Source organism: Mauremys reevesii, linkage group 9 (assembly GCF_016161935.1).
Source record: "Mauremys reevesii isolate NIE-2019 linkage group 9, ASM1616193v1, whole genome shotgun sequence".
Classification (NCBI taxonomy): domain Eukaryota; kingdom Metazoa; phylum Chordata; order Testudines; family Geoemydidae; genus Mauremys; species Mauremys reevesii.
In genome coordinates, this window is record NC_052631.1 from 76,486,705 (window position 1) to 76,505,869 (window position 19,165).

At 39.6% G+C, this 19,165-nt stretch overlaps 1 long non-coding RNA gene across 1 annotated transcript in view; it reads right to left on the reverse strand.

The window, feature by feature from the left end:
* Nucleotides 1-1,042: 1,042 nt before the first annotated feature.
* LOC120371441 overlaps nt 1,043-19,165 on the reverse strand; it is a 62,066-nt gene continuing 43,943 nt past the window's right edge. Inside the window, exon 3 of the long non-coding RNA XR_005584351.1 lies at nt 1,043-1,213. This is a non-coding gene — a long non-coding RNA (uncharacterized LOC120371441). The remainder of the gene's footprint in view (nt 1,214-19,165) is intronic.

Here is a 19,165-nt window from a genome sequence, read left to right on the forward strand (position 1 = left end):
CAAACTGGCAGATGAAATTCAGTGTTGATTAAAGCAAAGTAATGCACATTGGAAAACATAATCCCAACTATACATTAGCTGTTACCACTCAAAAAAGAGATCTTGGAATCATTTTGGCTAGTTATCTGTAAACATCTGCTCAATGTGCAGTGACAGTCAAAAAGTTAACAATGTTAGGAACCATTAGGAAAGGGATAGATAATAAGACAGAAAATATCATAATACTGCCTGTAAGATCTGGTTATCCCATATCAAAAAAGCTATATTAGAATTGGAAAAGGTGCAGAGATGGGCAACAAAAATGATTAGAGCTATGGAACAGGTTCCATATGAGGAGGGATTAAAAAGACTGGGACTATTCAACTTGGAAAAGAGAAGACTGAGAGGGGATATGATAGAGGTCTATAAAATCATGAATGGTGTGGAGAAAGAGAATACAGAAGTGTTATTCACCCTTTCACATAACACATGAACTAGGGGGTCACCCAATGAAATTAATAGGCAGCAGGTTTAAAACAAACATAAGGAAGTACTTCTTCACACAATGCACAGTAAACCTGTGGAACTCATTGCTAACAGACGTTATGCAGGCCAAAAGTGTAACTGGGTTCAAAAAAGAATTAGCTAAGTTCATGAAGGAGAGGTTCATCAATGGCTACTAGCCAAGATGGTCTGAGACACAACCCCATGCTCTGGATGTCCTTAAACCTTTGACTGCCAAAAGCTGAGAATGGACATCCTTAGATCACTTAGATTGCCCTGTTCTTTTCACCACCGCTGAAGCATCTAACATCAGCCACTATTGGAATACAGAATACTAGGCTAGATGGACCATTGATCTGACCCAGTATGGCCACTCTTGTTCAAAATGGAAGCAAAATTTGAGTGACTGGAGAATTACACACACAGAAATCACATTTTCATGTTAAATTACCTCTTTATTATTTATAAAGGTGGATAGAAATAAATATCTTTAATGGTTGGAGAGAAATATTAGACACACACAAATATAAAATTTTAATATATAGAATGTACATTTAAAGTTTTGTAAAAACAATTTCAAGAGTTCTGCCTGAGTAAAGGATCGTGTTGCTTGATGTAATACGAAAAGAAATACTGTAATTCTGCAAAGTTTTGGTGGTTTGAAAATCAGAGGAAGAAAGAGGTCTGCCTCCTATGGAGAGAAAATATTTTCATGTACCAGGTCAATGATCTGCAAATGAAAAAAAAAATCTCTAAGTAGGTTTAGACACATTAGAGCATAACCTCCTATGAAGACATTTCAAACTATTGGGTCAATGATCTAAGTCAGCAAGATGCTTACATATGGCCATAGACATGGTAATGGCTCCGCTGAGCCTGCATGGGCAATTGAGTAAACTACAGAATTCTTTTGAAAAGGTTTGCAATGAGCATTACTCCACTAACTTGCAACCGAGAAGATTTGACAATGTGTGGAATATGGTTGGTATTTGTCTTTTCTTGATACCATCCTCTTGAAAAATTTGTGTATTATAGAAATTGAGAATTTAAGCTATAATGTATGTCCTTATTCATGCTCTTGTACCTGTCCTCTGACCGCAGTTTGGTACGATCAGCACCAGTGTGTCAGCTTGGATTTTCAGTCCATTTAATCATCTGCCTTTACCTCTTCCCTTGTTTGTTTCTAGCTCTACACTAAGAAGGCTGCATCTAAAATGTTATTGAATGGTTATTGAATCACCCGTAACAGTGATAAAATGGTTATAAAAATGAAAACTGACACAACACAAGCACACCTTAGAGCTGCAATGCCTTCTGCACATTTCTCTCTTCCAAACACAAGTCTTTTATCTTTTCCCCAAAATGATAATTTTACAAGAATAAATGTGCAGATACAGTAGGTGAAGCCTTCCCAATATTTAGCAGTATCAGCTAAATATAATGATGTGCTCTCCGTAATACATATGGGCCTGAAACCACTGTAAAGTCCAATAGTGTTTCCCCCCACCCCCTCAAAAGAAAATAATCTTCTGTCTATGGGTTAAATTCATCAGTATTCTGCAACTGCTTTGTGGTAAAACAAAGCAATGCTAAACCTGACTTGCCCAGCTTGGTAACTGGGTTTGAGTCGGCCTTGCATTACCAGAGCTGTACAAAGCAGCCAGAACATACAGTTGAATTTGGCCCTATATTTCTCAAGCCTAAGGTGGTATAGAAGTCACTACACTAATTATTTGCTGATTAAAGTAGAGTCCGATAATGTACATGTGCTGTAGTCTGGCTGAAAGGGATGTTTGGGAGAAATATACAAGCACAGAAATACTTGCTTGGGAAGTTCAAAGGAACTGTATTATAATAGAACTAAAACAGACACCATAATGTCTGCTGCTGTCTCCTTAACTTTCCCTGGCCAGGGTTCTCCTCGCTGTGCAAAGCTCTTCCTAACTTTGATTTTGCCCTGATCCCCCTTTGGACTGAGCTATGGCTGTCCAGCAGCTCTCTCAATACAGGGGAAAAGGCTACTTGACTCTCTATACCCTCTCATATTTCCCAGGGCAGTGCTGCTGGTCCACCAGCCAGGAGGCAAAAAAAGCAGCTCCCCCTAAAGGTCCTGTTTGAAACTACACAACCCCTTTTTAATTTGTGTGCTGAACAAAACAGAGTTGAACATTCTTTTACTTCTAGAATGAGTATCACGGTTCTCCACATAAACATCAGAACTGAAAATATGGTCTTGTTTCACAGCCCTACACTTGTAAATTGTAGTCAGTGTTTCACCACTGCTCTGGATTACAGACATTGTGCACTTTCCCCAAATTCGTTTCATTATGGATGGATAGCTTATAATTAAATATATAGACTGTCCTTTTTCCTCCATTTTAAAATCTGATTTCATGTTTTCCTTTTGGAAGTTTGCAAGCTGCTGTGATGCATGAAGGAAATGATGAATACATGTATAATTGTCACACAAATACTGTGGAAAACTTCATTAATGTGTAAATCCCACAGAACTGCCCCAAGATTTTCTTTTTGTGTATCAGGCACTTAATGAACATGATAGCCCATGGCAAGTTAAATATCAAATAATTCTTTAAAGTACAAAGTGACATTTATAAGTGTTGTAATTGATATCTAGCTAGCTAAAGTTCTCTTAATAAATACCTAGCCATTCTTTAAAATTTCAAAGTATTAATTACAGTAGTGTATTTGCAGTGATTTATGGTAGTTATGTCAGTATTTCCGTTATAAACCTCTATGTGTGACACACCTCAATGATACAGAATGGCCCTGTGAAAAAAGTTGTTCTCTGCCAAGCATTAAACCAAAATTCAAAAATATTTTTGCCACAAGTGGCTCCACAGCATGCTTCCCCTCCCCCTTGGGCTCACAGAAGCCCCTCCATATGAGCACCACATGGCCAAAGATCTGAAGGTTAGGGCAAGGGTGCTGGATATGAGGAAGGATGGAGAACATATTCTGCACATCATGTTTCCATGGAGAAATTCATTCTGTAGTGCTTGCTGCCCTGAGGAGCAGTTCATACCTCCTGCGCTCTTAAAGGGAGTTGTTCACACGTATGACAGTGTCTTGAATGGTCTGAAAACTGCTCCCCTCTGAGAGAAGATTGAAATGAAAACTCCCTGTGTAAATCTGGTCAGAGGCTTTTTTAGGTGGTTCCTCCCTTTGCCTAGATTTTTCAGGGAGTGTCGGAGAGAAACTGAACATTTAGCCTATTTTTTTAAAATCTATGACTTAACTCACAGGTTTCAGGAGAATGTTTTTGCACACACAGAGTATTGAATTTACATTGATTTTGTAAAATTATTGTATAGTATTGAATACTATAGTCTAGGATGAGACTATCATCAAGTCACTTTACAATTAGTTGTTTGGAAAAGTGAACATGACTGAGTTATCCAGCCCTAGTCTATATTTTCAAGGTGCTCTGGGTAATATGAATAGATGTTGTTATCCATAACACCTTCAAATATACACGCATAACACTGCTTGTCTTTCAGCAAGACAGACTATGGGCTAGGTATGTCTGCATGAGGGCTCGGCTAGAAGGGATCCTCACAGCGGCTGTTGAACTGTTACAGCACTGGTACTTCAGGCCTGAGGCCATAGTGATTCCACAGCCTTTGTACACCCCAATATGGAGAAGGCTGAGAGGATCTTCATAGCAGCAGAGTGTATAATCCCATCTGTCCTCCACAGGAATCTGTTGTGCAGCTGTGTAGTGGCAGTGATCACTGTATCCCCTCCAGTATCCCCACTGTATCTCCTGCCAGCACAGCAATGCTGCCCCTGTTCTGTTTCGTGGGGGAGCTATGGAGACAGGAGCAGGATTTGGTCCATTGAGAGGGTCTGCGCTAACAGCCATTAATGCCACTGCCCTGTACAGGGAGCTGTATGAAGCTGAACCACCCCAGAAAGGGCACGGGAGAGACCATTTCAGGCAGATACGATTTATGCTAGGTTGCTTCCTGCTCCTGGGGGTCTGCAATCTACTTCATCTTCTATTAGGATGGAGCAAACTACTGCCCCCTAGTGGGCTAGACTCACTCTACTGGCTGGTAAAGGGGAGGAGTTGAGCCATAACTTCTCCTCCTCCCCCAGCGAGAAATCCTTTTGCTTCCCAACGTGCAGGGAGCTCAGGGACTGCTATAGTCAACAGCCCCTTCCTCAGTTGCAAAGGGGGGAGAGGCTCATCTTCTTGCATCTAACCAAATTTCCCAGTAGTTTGAGGTGAGGAAGGAAAGAGTGACCACACCACACCTTAAGCAGGGATCCTGTTGTCTGGCTTGCTGGGGGATGGGGTATACCACTTTAAGGGGGGCAGGCAGAGAGGCATGGACGTTGCTGCTGACCTGGAACGGGTCAGCATAGCGTCACTGCCTCATCCCTCAAGGACCGGAAGAGATGGGAGTTGATAAAGGCCAAGCCTGGTAGGAGAAGCCCCCTTTTCCCCAGACCAGGGTGAGCAGCACCCACCCTCCCACCCTTGAAAGTGGTGAAATACCAGGTTTGGTCAGGATCCACTGTAGGCACTGTGCTAGCCACCCCTTTCTTGGGGGGCTGGGAAAGAATTTTCCCCTCATGGCCAGATTAGACAAGGCGGAGCTGTGTTTTTTCACCAGTGAGTTTGTGGGGACTTGGGGTGAACAGGGAACAGGAGTTAGACTGTGATGTCACAACTCGTTATGTAAGTGTGGGGTGGATATCCAGTGCAGGTACCCCGTAGGAAAGGGGATACAGTGATGAGATAAATAGTTTGGTAAAGGAGTGAAAAGGAGGTATTTGTTAAAGGAGCGGAAATGGGGGTTCAGGGCGCTTATGACTGGCATGGTAGGGAGCCAATCCTGCCTTCTTTATAGCCCGCCTTAACCTGAATTCAGGGGGCAGGGATAGTAAGGTCCCAGCAATGGGTTGGCTGGGGACCAAGATAGAAACGGGGGAGGTGGGCCGAAGGAAGCCCTCAGGTAGATATTGAAATGATTGTGGAGTTACCTGCACTGAACACTTTTATCTGCCGGATACTCCCAGACAGCTAATAATAAAATTGCAGCCTAATTAAACCATATCCGGTGTCTCCTGTCCTTCTTCTGATATAGCCGGACAATGAGTTCATTGTATTTTGCTGGGTTGTGTCACACCTTTATTATTATTTTTAAAGTGGATTTTGCATTTCATGATATGTTTCCCCCTCCCATTCCAATGAGGTAATTGCATGACAACCAGATTAATATCGCTTACATACTTATTAAACTCAATAAGTGATCCTGTGCAAACAATTGCTATTTAATTACCATATTATCATCCTACTAAATTTTAATTACTGTTCATTTAAAACACCTCATATGTTATCATTCATGTTAATGTGGATTTGTTTCTTTGTAAATGTACTTTAACTTTAGGTTGGACTAGTCTGCAAAGCAATCAAAATTGTTTAGGATTTAAAGTAGCAGTATCTTTCACAGTAGGTTATAAGGCATTGCAATATAATATAGTAATTAAAAATACAAACACCATCCAACACAGGGAAATTCAATAGTGTTGTACAAGAGTTTGGAAAAGACTGTACTTACCATGTATTTAAAAACCTTTTTTCAAACAAACCTTAGCTTAAAAATCTCAAGTCAACAGAAATTAATATTAAGTAGCAAAGATTCAGCTCATTTTTAAGAACCAGAGGAATTTGAAGCTACTTAAGACATTGGACAAATGGGTTAAAATGTCTATAGTTACTGTGTTAGACACCCGTTTTCCACTGATCATCATTTTCCCCTGTGACAAGTGTCTTTCTTTCTCTCGTCTGTGAGTCACTTAATTACTCCTCAGAGAAAGGGAAAACACATCATTATTTTCCATCGGAGGAAAAGACCTATCATAAGCAGGTTGTCAATTCCTGCAGCAAAGTAGAATGAGCAGGTTCTCACAAGTGGAAGCAACTGTACCTTATTAGTCTTTCTATTTGATTGGTCAATGATCTCCTAAGACAAATTAGATCATTCTGTATGAAAAGATGGAGGAAAGGTTTGGGGCCAGAATGTGGAAGGCTGTGCAGGTGAGCAAGGGTTGGTGGCTCTAGGCTATATTTGCTCTTTAATTCAAGCACCTTTGACAGTGCCTTTAAGTCCTTTGCTGTGTCTTCCACATTGAGGTTTAGTTCAATGAAGTGCAAATACCATCCCTGAAGACTTCATGCTGGTATTTTGGAGCCTGACAAGTATAGTGGGCACTAAACAGTTTCGGGGAGGGGGAAACCATTTCTTCTGGCAGAAGTACCACAGTACTAAAATAGCTGTGAAAGGCACATAAAAGCCAGGCTGAGGGTAAACTCGTATTACTTTATTTTCCAGTTTTGCTGAACTGAGGCAGCATTCCAGGAGCTCCAATGGCAGAGCCACCATGGCAGATATTACCTCCTGATCTGAGTGCAGGACCCCCACAATGAAGCACTGGCCTTTCCCAGCCAAACACCATTCCTCCCAGAACACATCTACAACAATCCACCTAAGTTCAGGCAGCAGGATGCTCAAGGTTGCTACACACCCTTTGTAGGGTCCTCAGACTGATCATTTTAGATAATGCCTGATCTCTCCCATTCCCATGTAAATAGAAACATGTTAAGAGCTATCGGGGCAGTTGATTTTGTCTCATAGGGTCAGATGTATGCTGAGGGATGGGGAAGAAGTGCACTTCTCAACCTCTGCATGACCCTGTGATGCAATGAAGAAAACCTTGCATTACCATTACATATATTTTGTATGGATTGTAAGTGTTGATTTAGAATTATAGAGCTCAGCTGTTTTCCCTCAAAAACCCCCTAGATCATGCATATTACAGAGCTGGGTAAAATTTCCTAAGATTTCAACTTCCTTAAGCAGAAATACATTGGACCAGATCCTCAGCTAATGTAACTGCTATAACTCCATTGACTTCAGCTGAGGATCTGGCCCTTTGTCTCTAGTCAGGACACCTGTAGGTTTTCTTGAAGAATTCCATTGCAGGCTGCAGGGGAGGGGAGATGAAAAAACAAACTTCTATTCCAATAAACTGCACCCAAAGTGAGCAGACAATGCATTTGCTACTACAGTTAGTGAGCTGCATCATAAACCTCGTATTACTTTATTTTCCAGTTTTGCTGAACTGAGGCAGCATTCCAGGAGCTCCAATGGCAGAGCCACCATGGCAGATATTACCTCCTGATCTGAGTGCAGGACCCCCACAATGAAGCACTGGCCTTTCCCAGCCAAACACCATTCCTCTCAGAACACATCTACAACAATCCACCTAAGTTCAGGCAGCAGGATGCTCAAGGTTGCTACACACCCTTTGTAGGGTCCTCAGACTGATCATTTTAGATAATGCCTGATCTCTCCCATTCCTTTTCTAAGTTCATTGTGAACTGCCCAATTTGAATCCTGGTTCATGGTAAAATGGACCTTCTTCCAAAAGTGATTCAAATAAGAAAGCAGCTTAGTAATCGTTATAGCACAGAAAGAGCTTTATCTGCAATGGTCAGGTCTGGGAATTTTCTAGGAGTTCTTTTTCTGTCTCCTTCTGAATCATGTTCCAAAAAAGTTCATGTAAGTGTATTAGTACGCTGGAAAATACTTGATTTACTGCAACCTGGGAATTTTCATAGACAGGCCAGTAATTGTGTGACCAAGTCCCATAAACTCCTGTAAAGACTTTATTGCCTGTCAGTGATATATCTAAAGGAAAGCCAATATGTTACACAGGTCCATTACTTTCCTAATAGATAAAGGTGACAAGGAATGATATTAAATCAATCCTTCTCACCGTATGACGCTTTATTGGCTAGCGATTCTTTTAGGGTCTGATCCAAAGGCCATTGAAATCAATGGAAAGACTCCCGTTGACTTCAATAGCCTTTGGATCAGTCCCTTAGAGCTAGATAGTGCGACATGCTCAACACTATAGGGCTAACCCAGCAACTCTCTTGAAGCTAAGGGTATGTTTAAACCAAGAGTTATCCCTCTGAAGTCTGTCCTCCAGCCCAATTTAAGATAATTATTTTTAAATGATAAAATTGATTTTAAAAAACATATGAGGGAAATTAATGTATTGATAAATAGAAACATGTTAAGAGCTATCGGGGCAGTTGATTTTGTCTCATAGGGTCAGATGTATGCTGAGGGATGGGGAAGAAGTGCACTTCTCAACCTCTGCATGACCCTGTGATGCAATGAAAAAAACCTTGCATTACCATTACATATATTTTGTATGGATTATAGAGAAACACATAATTAACCGGCATGGACTTCACTGTGCTTAACTAGATCATGTGTTCTATTTTTTTCACCCATATTCCCTAAAATATTTTAGCTAAAAGAATTTATGTATTAAATAATATTAAATTACAACATTTAATTGCTTATAGGATATAGCTAGTACCCAGGAGGCTAATTTGTTTGCATTAGTTGGACGGGTCAACTGCTTCAAACATGCAGATTATAGAACTACTGGTAGATTGCATTACACCATTTAAATAAATAGTAGCAATTTGTCAATGTCATCTTTAGCTTCAACATTTTCCTTTTAAACCTCAGGAAATAGTAGTTCCAATTAAATTGACCTTTTCTTTCTGAATATTGTTGTTATTACTAGATAATGCTCTTAAATCTTTTAGCAAGTAAAAACTAGAAATAAAAACACTTCTGGAGTAATGTTGCATTTACAGATGAACTTTCCAGTCAAACTGGCATTCTTTATAAGTAAAAGAACCAAATTTAGTAGCCCTGTAAATTTTACAAGTCAGCTATACCGATATATATCAGCAACCGATTAAAACACACAATTGCCATATAGCAATGTTTAGTTCTTTCTTTTGATTTCATAAAGCTATTTTAGGCTCTTGGTGCTTTGTAAAGTTTAAAATCCACAAAATGAATAAAACACTATAATAAAAAATAAATAAAACAGATAACCACTGAGACCACATCTAAAAATAGATAATAAAATATTACCCTCAGACTACCTCTTCACATTCCTCAAACCATCCCCTACCTACACACCTGGGCATAGTAAAATTATATTGCAAAGTAACTTTAAAAGACCAGTCCTGCTCCCATTGAATTCAATGTGTAAACTCCCATGACTGCAGAGGAAATAGGGTATGTCTACACTGCCCATGCCAGCTGACTCAGGCTCAGAGGGCTTAGGCTAAGCAGCTGTTTAACTGAAGTGCAGCTTTTTGGGCTCAGCTGGGACTCTAGGACCCTGTGAGGTGGGAAGGACCCAGAGCAGCCTGAGCCTGAATGTCTACACTACAATTAAACAGCCCCATAGCCCAAGCCCCATGAGCCTGAGTCAGCTGGCACAGGCCAGCTGCAGGTTTTTAATTGCAGTGTAGACATACCCTAAAAGTCTGTTGTAAAAACAAAAATTCAACAAAACTGAAACTAGAGATTAAAACTACCATGAGTGAATACTTAACTCATCCTGTTGTGCATAGGCTTTTTATCATACACATCAAGAGCACATGCCCATTTCCATTACTACCATATACTGAGGAATATTTTACTGTACTGGTATGTGGAGGGCTTTCTAATCTTCTGGTGCCCTTCCACAAACATTAGCATTTAGGCTGGAGGCATCAGCATCAGACTGTGATACCTGAGAAGTGTTTTGGTGGCACCATGATTTGTACTTTGCAGCCAAATCTTGCCAGCTGAAGATTCCTCTTGCTTAGTGGCTGCTACGCCGATGCCCTCCCAGTCCGTAGAGCAAAGGATGTGGCCTGGGGAAAGAGAATGTAACTATGCTGCTCCTGTGCCCTGGCACATCTCAGCTGCAGGAATAAGGCAGTCAGACCCATTGCAAACCCCAGGTTTAGGAGAATATAAAAGGAGTTTAAGCCCCTTTGCCTCACACCTGCTTTGTGTCTTGTGGGAGTGACGTTTGACTGGATATAAAGCTTGGGACCAGAGAGCAAACCCTCTTCCCTTTTCAACTGCATCTGGCAAAACCCTTCAAAAATACAGGTAGCTCAGACATGAACTGGAATCACTCATACAGAGTGACAAGAGATGCAATGATAGCATGAGAGAAAAATTCAGCAAGGAATTGACCACAGTTATCATTGATTGGCTTTTCTCGTCTTCTCTGTTGGAACTTGGAAGCTACATGTTTTTTAATACAGTCCCTTTGGGAACTCAGTGGACATGTCTCGCTTGCTTGTTGTTCTTATTCTGTTGCTACATCTAACGCTGCTTCAGTTGACTTTGCATGAGCTCAGCATTTTGACTGATGTCTTTCAGGTTGTGATAACTAGTTACACTAAGAATGTAAATGAGAATTTTTTATGCTGCCCTTTGTCACACCTTCTGTTGAGGTGATGCCTTTCTTTAGCAGTGTTAGGAGCATCCAGCAAAGCTTCTCACACTTCAGCAGCTTGTGTAAGGGTACAAGATCATCAATTTTACATACATGGTTAGCAGAGGTGCCTTCAGCATGGGTTCATAGGTTCAACTGCACCTGTACAAATCATGAAACCAAGGGTGCCTGAGCAGTGCTGTGACCCCATGTGCTAGGTCAAAACTCCTGGAGTAAGGAGCAGGGCCCAGCCTGTGGGACAGGAACCACCAGTGCAGGTGAGTTTGGGGCAGACTTGCTCTCCAACTCCCTTCCTGCCCCTGTAGGCCTCCCTGCCGCACCAGGCCAGGATTGGAGTTACGGTACTGGGGTGGAGAGTAGTGCTGCAAGTATATATTGCAATACTATGCATGATCATTTTGTTATTACTAGTAGAGTATCATAAATATAATATGATTGAGTTATTGAAATAAATAATCATCCTCTCTTTGTATTTAGTCTTTGTTTTGTTTTGCACTATCGTTATGCTAGAGTTTAGGATAGTTAGGGCCCTTCATTTTCAGTTTTTATTTTATTTAATTTTTTCCCGGGAATTTATTAATATTTATTACAACAATAACAAAAACAGGTGAAAATCAGTGGAAAAAACTATTAATAATTTTCTGGGTAAATATTGGGGTTTATTTTGGTGGACGGGGGGGGGGGGAATATTCAGTAGATTAATGCTTTCCTGAATGAAATTCAATGAGGTTTGCTGAAGAGCTTAGACAGAACTCAAAACACAATGCCACCTTTGAGTTTAAGAAAATATGTCTCTAATCCCCAAATAAAACTTTTCATTTGAATAAACAGTTTACTGTTGTAGACTTAGAACTATTAACCTATAAATATTTACATTTAATTATTGGGCCGCATCATTTGTGGCATTTATGCTCAATTTCATTTCTTTTCTTTTCTTTTTCTTTTTTTAAATTTTGAATACTTCCCTGTGTTCAGAAACATATTCTGATACAGATTTTCATTTTCTTCCCATTTTAATGTGTTAGATCTTTAAATTGTTATCTGCTAATAGCTTGAAATGCGTACGTGATGGGCATGAGATTCATCAGTACATTCAGATGCGCACATACTTCAGAGCTTGCATGCATGCCTGTTTGTTTGTGTGCATCTAGATTAATACATAGTCTTACTTCAACAGGCAGCTTTGCATATATACACAGACTAATGTAGTACTGTAATACATATATCTCATGCAATGTATTGTATTTTCCTAATAAAAACAAGTTCTTTTTTTATATATTTGAATGATATAAAAGTAGGGTGAAAATTGGAAAAAAAACAAATACTTTTTGTAAAACCCAGGATTTTTTTTGATAAAAATCAATTTAAACGGAAAATGAAGGGGCTTAAGTACAGTGCACCCACTGAATCAGGAGGCTTTATCGCCCCTGCCAACTAATATATAAAAGTAGCTTTTTTGCGATCTCAACATGTGAAAGTAGAGTGCTCCAGTAGAGTGCTGAACCAATGATAAATATACAATATAGAAGCACTAAAGGTTTCATTTTATTATACTGAGCATTCAGTATACATAATTCAATAATAACTATCTGAAACAAGGCCATGAAGCAAAAACACTTACTTTAATAATACTGCATGCAAGAGCCTTGAAGAGCTAAAGATCTCTGGAAACCTTGTGGTCTAAAACTGAACAAGACAGGTCACCAGGCATTAAAACAAAAAACTGATTTCATCTAGTTTAATTTATGATCATTCAGAAAGCAGTTCCTGGAGACATATTCTAAACTAATCAAATTATGATGTCATGAAGATGAGTAGCCCATCTTCAGTATTGATCTGTAAAGACCATATAGCTTAAGCTTGAACAGAATCATATTGTTTGGCATTATTTGTATTTATTCGTATATTGAAATATTCCAGTCCTTGACTTTAAATCACCTTCCCATACCCCGATCCAGAGGATGATCCCCACTGGGCCAGTCCCTGGGCACAAGTTAAAGTTGTATAAAGGCTGTTCTAACCTGCATCACACAAGGCACCGATATGACAGCTGGGGACTTCTGCGGGGAAAGATAAAGATAAGCGAAGGGAAGCATCACTGTCACTAACAACATTTTTAAGTGTTGATTTTAGAATTATAGAGCTCAGCTGTTTTCCCTCAAAAACCCCCTAGATCATGCATAGTACAGAGCTGGGTAAAATTTCCTAAGATTTCAACTTCCTTAAGCAGAAATACATTGGACCAGATCCTCAGCTAATGTAACTGCTATAACTCCATTGACTTCAGCTGAGGATCTGGCCCTTAGTCTCTAGTCAGGACACCTGTAGGTTTTCTTGAAGAATTCCATTGCAGGCTGCAGGGGAGGGGAGAAGAAAAAACAAACTTCTATCCCAATAAACTGCACCCAAAGTGAGCAGACAATGCATTTGCTACTACAGTTAGTGAGCTGCATCATAAACAATTAAATCAAGATTAGAGCTGTAACAAAAACTACTCCAGGATTTATCTGAAGAATTTTCAGTTGCACACCATTGATGTGACATTTAATATTGAGGCTGATGTATCACCCATCACAGTCTTCTGGTGAGATATTTTACTTTCTATATGCCTAAAGTAGTGAGTTCATGAGAACTTGACCTCTTGTGCCACAATCAGCTTTGGGAAGCTTCAGTTATTTCCACATGCACTATTAAAGCAACGATGTTATTTTTATTTGCTCCTGGTTATTAAGATTATATAGAACTTTGCCTTTTTTGTACAACTAATAACCTTAATAGCTAGTTTTTCAAATACGATCAATATAAATTTGTGGGTTTTTTTTAATTTCTTTTACAATGTAGTGGCCATGGATTGACTCACAGGTAAGGAATGGTAAAGTTTGGGGGACAGGATTCAGAACTTCACAGGATCAAGTTTAGCAACAATCTGTATCATTACAAGCTAGTTACTATTTCTCTGTTCCTATAGTCAGTCAGTGTTTCCAATGGAATCAACAATCAGCTGAACAATTTCAGTCAAGTATTCCAGAACAGAGCTGACAGATTATCGATGTCATGCCCTTTATGTAGTTGCTATGGTCGCTAGCTATCAGTAACGTAATTTACTTTTAGCCCAGAATCTCTCTTTCATTGACACATGAAGTCTATAGACTTGATCTCTTCTCAGATATACCAGCTTTGCATCAATGTAAATTCCACTGATTTTGATGGAGATAGGTTTGATTTACACTGAGGTAAATTAGCAGAGAATTAGGCCCTATGCGTACTGCCATAGTTTCATGCTATTTTAGTGCCATCACTAGCCATTGCCAAAGAACTCTAACCTCTTATAATGAACTGGCAACAAAACAAAAATTCATATAACAAGACAGAATAAATCAATCTCAAATTAATATTTGTACCATTTGCTGTTCTCCAAAAATACTGTGGGGGTAACTTTGGAAGTTCCATAGTGGGCAGTTATCTACAGTGTATTCTGTTTTATTAAGTATAGATAGTTTAAGACTGGAACTGAGTTGTAATTTAAATTTAATAGCAAATAGAGACTAGCATGCTGTAGTCACTAAATAAATAGAAACTAACCATTCATTTTCCCTGTATGATTCCATACCATATTTTTTTAGTGCTAGGATTAATGAAATATTTTATACTCTCCATTTCTGTAGTCTCTTCCCACCCAGGTAAAATACATTAGTAGATATTGTTTGATTACTTAGAGTAAAATCTGCACAAAATAAAATTTGTGCATATATTGTACCAGTTAGAAAATGAATTATTGTAGGACCTTTCTGGAGACACATGGATTTATCGGTTCATAGTTTTTATTTTAATATGAAATATTGCAGTCCTTACTCAGGCAAAGCTCTGATTGACTTCAGGGGGAGGCTTTGTCTGTATAGGGAGTGAGTAAGCAATATAAGATTTGGCCCTCAGTTCCCACATGATTCCATATAATGTTAATGTCTATTAATATTAAAAACACTGATTCATAAAGCAAGTAACATTTACAGACAGACAAAAAACACGAACAAAATTGAGCACATGCCTGTTTTTATTTTATCTAAGAGATAAATGCCTCTCAGGTTACATCAAATTCTTCAATTTTGTCTTTACTCTAATACATAAACTGCTCAAAGGAAGCAATTTCTTCAGAACCTGGATATGGATCTTAAATCTGATACAAAAGAGCTTTCCCACCTTCTGAGTAGTTATTGCATACTCTGCACAATGGTATTGGAATACCTCTAAGGATCAGTCTCCTTATATTACCTCTCTACAGGTTCATTCCACTGATATTATCAAGCAGATAGACACTTGTCTACCATGGGTCCATCGATCAGCTGTGCTCCAGCGGTGGTGAGATGTATGTATGTGTGTAGGAGACTTCGTAAGGTTTGGGTTTCTCCCTGGGTTTCTCCCAAGAGTGCTGGGAGACCGTGAGTGTTACAAGGCAGGACTAAGGTCTGTAGGGAGAGCTGGTTAAGGACCTGACAATAGTTTCCTGTAATAGGATGGCAGTCTCTGAAACACTTTAGGTATGTCTACGCTGCAAAGAAAAAGCCATGGCACTAGGGTGACCAGATGTCCCGATTTTATAAGACAGTCCCGATATTCTGGGTTTTTCTCTTATATAGGTGCCTATTACCCCCAACTCCCTGTCCCGATTTTTCACACCTGGTATCTGGTCACCCTACATGGCACTGAGTCTCAGAGCCCGGCTCCAGATCAAGTGAGAATGTCTACACTGCTATTTTTAGCCTCACAGCACCAGCCCCATGTGTTTGAGTCAATTGACCCACACTCAGACTCTCCTCCAAGCATTTTTCTTTGCAGTGTAGACATACCTTTTATAGGAATATGGGGGGTCTTCTGATGAGTCTCACTAGGCACAGAAGCTAAAACCCTGCATTAAAATTCAGGGAAAATACTGCTGAGTCATGCTGGCAGATGGCCCCAGCTAGAGCAGAGGTTCTCAAACTGGGGGTTGGGACCCCTCAGGGGGTAATGGGGTTATTATGTGGGGGGGGGTCACGAGCTGTCAGCCTCCACCCCACACCCGCTTTGCCTCCAGCATTTATAATGGTGTTAAATATATAAAAAAGTATTTTAATTTATAAGGGGGTGGTTGCACTCAGAGGTTTGCTATGTGAAAGGGGTCACCAGTACAAAAGTTTGAGAATCACTGAACTAGAGCCAACATATACATGAGACAATAACTTTCTACATGTATATAAACTCTCTGACTTTATGATGAGGCTGATTTTGGGAGTGGGTTTGGACATTAACTCAGGATTTGTGCACTTTGAAACTCAGTTTGTTCATAGTGCTTACTAACACTTTGCCTATGCAAAACCCAATTTTGCATGCTCAAACATAACTACATATACAAACACAGAACTAGATAAATACAAGGGTGCAAACAGGGGTGGCCCTCAGGACTTTGTTTAAAGATCAGGCTCTAAGGTTTTAAACCTATTAGACTGACATTATTTAATTCGTTGTCTTGTGCCTTTTCTATGATTAAAGTGATTGTGAAGGCTTAATTTTGAATTCCCTGGCTGTGTTGGCTTCTGTTACTATTCTACATCTGTATGTAGATGTACTGCAGTTTATATTTAACATTTGTATTGATTTTGTGAAGAGTGCATTTAAAATAATTATATCTCGTCACCCAAGCTGATACAAAAGCATAGTTACTATAATAATGGCCTTTGAATATTGTCCATTAAACTTTGACATTTAAAGTGTTTACTGTGAATTCATATTCAGTTTTTCATTGGAGGCAAGGTCTGGCTTTCTTGATGTGACTCTTACAATAAATCATTCTAATCCAAAATAAATAAAAAGATGTAGATTTCATAACAAGCTGTCTTGTAAATTCCTTGGTGAGTAGACCAGCAACTGCTATTGTGGCAAAATGGTTACATTTGAGTTTCTCCTCCTTGGCCCTCAAGAGGGGAAAAAAACTATTCATTGTGTATAAAACCTTTTGCACTTTGACATAAGTCCTTCCAGCAGAATCCCTTTTTTATTGAAACAAACTTAAACCATATTTCATTTCACAAAAGCAAAATGTGCTGAACATGTGCTTTTTAAAATAGAAGCATGTGCATCAACTGTTCTACAAGAAGATACGTTCTGCGAGAAGTCCCCTGGGAAGGTCCATTACTAAAAGCCAGTGAGTACAGGAAAAGAGTGAAACAGTATTAGATCAAGCTTTACTAAGTTGGATGTCCCAGGCTGTTGAAGAAGTGATATTTAATATGCACACTTTGGGGCTCCTGTTGAGTGCCCTGTTTGGTAACCCGGATCAGGATGCTTGTTTAGTGGATAAAAGTGTAACTTTAGAAATTGGCAGGAACTTTCTGTGCTTGGCCACCTGTATTCTCAGCCAGATATGGTGTAAGGAGTCTTAGACAAGCACGCTTTTCAAAGTTTGTTCAGTTTCACTTCCTTACAACTGCCAGGTTCAAAAGAACCATTTAAAAAAAAAACCACCCCTCTCAGTTCAAAGATGTATTTATTACACTAGCTAGTCTTAATGATACTTTGTCTTCCCATTACTAAAATAATACTTCCCTTTTCCCCCTTTTTTCTCTTCCCTGTTTTGCTGTGAAAACATAGCCATAAACAAGGGTCTAGCCATTTTATTTTCAAGAATGGCATGGTACAGTAACTAGTTACATAAACAGGGACTTTTGTTGCAGAACGTTTGCTTTCAGTAATAAATAATTCTCGTATAAAAATGTGGATTTTCATAACAGCCTGCACAGTCAATCAGCATGAAGTACTGCCACTTCAGGGATACAAAGGCTCTGAGTTTCACAAGAGACTGGACTGAAAATGTTGATCTAAGAATATAACATCTTCCTAGATCTCATTATGCCCATTCAAAACCATCTGGGGCCCAAAATAATGAATGTTGTGAATTTATGACCCCATAGATCTAGCAACAGTCCCTTGGCCATTGTGTTGGATTAGTAGATTTACTGCTAATCCAAACACTGTGGGCAAAATGATGTCTTTACACCTGCACTGCAGATCCCTGAAAATTATAGTAAGTTAAACATTTGAAGTGTTAGCAGCAGCTCCCATGCTTCAGGCACGATCTGCTGGCATTCTGCCATCATACCAAAAGTGCAGCTCCTCAGATCCACATGCCCTCCGCACTTGTGATGGCAGATCTCCAACAGGGCATGTGGTGTAGCAAAATGTCACATGCTACTGTCCGTCGCCCCCTAAAAGTCAACTGAGTCACATGCTATGCTCTGTAATAGGTGGACCCAAAGTCAGTTTGGTGCATACAGCATGCGGTCAGCATTGAGGAGGATTAATCATTGATTTCTGGGCTCCAAACCTTTCCAGAAAGATCACAAGTCCACATGACTGCCTGTTAAGAAAAGGTTTTGCACTGAATATTCTGTTTATCCAGAACTATATATAGCTAGACAGTTCTCTATTGGCTACATACTAAGGCAGTTTCAGAATATAGATTACACTAAATCCATAAACATATTTTCTTCATCTCTGACAGAATAGTGATGGTATTCTTCATTTATTTTACAACATATTACATGGGAGAACTAAACGACAGAATTTTTGTAGATACCATATGAAAAGGGAGTGCAGAATTTCCGGGGCATGTGCCACTGTGAATAAGACAAGAAGCAATTGGCTTAAATTGCAGCAAGAGAGGTTTAGGTAGGACATTAGAAAATACTTCCTAACTGTCAGGGTGGTTAAGCAGTGGAACAAATTGCCTAGAGAGGTTGTGGAATTTCCATCACTGGAGGATTTAAGAATAGGTTAGACAAACACCTTTCAGGAATGGTTGAGTTACGTAGCCTTGTCTTGAGTGCAGGGGACTGGATTGGAAGATGACCAATTGAGGTCCCTTCCAGTCCTATACTCCTATGATACTTCTGAATCATGCAAATGGAATGTCAGATGGAGAATATCACCAGTATGACAGTGCCACCTGAAGACACACTTTTAACTTCACTGGCATGGCACATACCAGGATATATTATACTCTTTACTGTAAATACACCTCTACCCTGATATAACGCTGTCCTTGGGAGCCAAAAAGTCTTACTGCGTTATAGGTGAAACCACGTTATATCGAACTTGCTTTGATCCGCCAGAGAGTGCAGCCCCACCCCTCCGGAGTGCTGCTTTACTGCGTTATATCTGAATTCATGTTGTATTGGGTCGCATTATATCGGGGTAGAGGTGTATATATAAAATACATGGTAGAGTGGTATAAAGGTTTTAGTGGCATCAGTTTAGGGCAGAGATACTCAGACCTCAGTGGTTT